Here is a 2,291-nt window from a genome sequence, read left to right as displayed (position 1 = left end):
AAGACTGAGTCACCCGTGGGACAACCTGATCACCTTGTAACCTCCCCAACATTTAGAACAGTGCTTTGCACATAGTAAGCGCTTAATAAATGCCATTATCATTATTATTATTACTATTATTATTATTATTATTTCTAGACTTTGAGCCCGGTGTGGGCAGGGATTGTCTCTCTTTGTTGCTGAATTGTACTTTCCAAGTGCTTAATACAGTGCTCTGCACAGAGTAAGCACTCAATAAATACGATTGAATGATAATATCAGGATGTAATTATGACACACACCAAAAAGGTGTTTGCAGAAATGATCAATTAATCAATGGTATTTATTGAGCATTTACTGTGTGCACAGCACGGAACTAGGTGCATGGGAGAGTGAAATAGAACAGAGTTGGTAGAGTACAATAGAAAAGAGTTTGTAGACAATATAAAAATATCTTTGTAAAGTGTGTGTGTGTGCATGACAGAGAGAGAGAGAGAGAGAGAGAGAGAGAGAGAGAGAGTGAGAGAGTGAGAGAGGGAAGGGGGTGGGGTGCTAGGACCTCAGGCCCTTTTTCATTTCTCCAAAGCCATTGCCTTCCAATCCTGGGTCTCTGTCACAGTGAAAATGCAGACTTAGAAGCCAAAACGGAGGGAGGCTGAGGGTCGACAATAAAAATGGGGATTTTCTGATTCCTTCCTGTAAATGTGCTCCTTCTCTGTGGGAAATCCACAGATAATCCATGAAAATGGGGAACACCACCAAAGTGAGAGAATTCTTCCTGCTGAGATTCTCGGAGGTCTGGGAGCTGCAGCTGGTCCACGCCACTCTGTTCCTCCTGGTCTATCTGGCGGCCCTGATGGGGAATCTCCTCATCGTCGCCATCACCTGCCTCGACCAGCACCTCCAAACCCCCATGTATTTCTTCCTCAGGAACCTGTCCGTCCTCGACCTCTGCCTCATCTCCGTCACCGTCCCCAAGTCCACCCACAGCTCCCTGATCAATGACAGAGCCATCTATCTATGGGGCTGCGTAGCTCAGGTCGTTTTTGTGATTTCGTTTGCTTTCTCAGAGTTGTCCCTCCTCAGGGAGATATCCTACGACTTCTACGCGGCCATCTGCCGCCCCCTCTGTTACGAGGTCATCGTGGACCGACGGGCCTGTGGGAAGATGTTCACTGCCCCGTGCCTCAGCGGGGGCCTGTTTGGGACAATCTACACAGCAGGGACATTGACACTGAGCTTCTGTGGCTCTAACGTGATCCAGCAGTTCTTCTGCGATATCCCTTCCTTACTGAAGATCTCCTGTTATGAAACGCACATTGTCATCGATGTCAGCGTGGCCACTGCATTTAGCTTGGCCTTCATCTCCTTCATTTTCATCTTTGTCTCATACGTGCACATCTTCCGTGCTGAGAATTCCGGCCGCCGAGGGCCGGGACAAAGCCTTTTCCACCTGCCTGCCCCACTTCGTAGTTTTCACCATCTTCTCGATTGGAACCGTTGCCTACCTCAAGCCCGTGTCAGATTCCCCCACGACCCTGGACCTGCTGGTGTACACTTTCTAGACCACGATGCCCCTTGCCCTGAACACCCTCATCTACAACCTGGGGAACCGGGACATCAAGGCCGCCCTGGCGAGGGTCCTACAGGGGCATAAATTCCTCCAGAATAAAGATCTCCTCTTTTTGACCTGACATTTATACCCAGAATGTTTCCAAACTCCCTGGTCACAAACAGCACTGTACTAAGTGTTGTAATTTCTCCTTCCCTGGTGATCAGTCAATCAGTGGTATTTATTGAGTGCTTACTCTATGCAGTACACTGTAGTAAGCGTTTGGGAGAGTCCAACACATCTAAATTGGCAGAGTCGTTCCCCTACCACAAGGAGCTAACGGTCTTGAATACTCTTCACTACCCTGTCTCCCTTCCCTTGACTTTCAAGATTCCAAATCCTTCCCTGACTAAATTGCTATTTTTCCAGAATCATAAGACATTCTGTTTTCAGCTGATCTATCTGATGTCCACTCCAGATCACTCTCCCCACCTTCACAGCCTTATTGAAGGCAAATCTCCTACAAGAACTCTTCCCTGACCAAGCCCTCATTTCCTCTGCTCCCACTCCCTTCCGTGTCACCTTTGCACTTGGATTTGCTCCCTTTATTCACCCCTTCCTCAGCAGCCCCACAGCATTTATGTCCGTATCCATGATTTATTTATTTGTATTCATTTCTGTCTCCCTCACTAATAATGATGGTATTTGTTAAGCGCTTGCTATGCGCAAAGAGTCCATAAGCTCCCTGTGGGCAGGGAAC

At 47.7% G+C, this 2,291-nt stretch overlaps 1 pseudogene; it reads left to right on the top strand.

Annotated features, from left to right (window-relative positions):
• Positions 1 to 718: 718 nt before the first annotated feature.
• LOC119922986 lies at positions 719 to 1,673 on the top strand (annotated as a pseudogene).
• The last annotated feature ends 618 nt before the right edge of the window (positions 1,674 to 2,291 follow it).

Source organism: Tachyglossus aculeatus, unplaced genomic scaffold (genome assembly GCF_015852505.1).
Source record: "Tachyglossus aculeatus isolate mTacAcu1 unplaced genomic scaffold, mTacAcu1.pri scaffold_136_arrow_ctg1, whole genome shotgun sequence".
NCBI lineage: Eukaryota > Metazoa > Chordata > Mammalia > Monotremata > Tachyglossidae > Tachyglossus > Tachyglossus aculeatus.
This window is presented reverse-complemented; position numbering and strand designations above follow the sequence as displayed.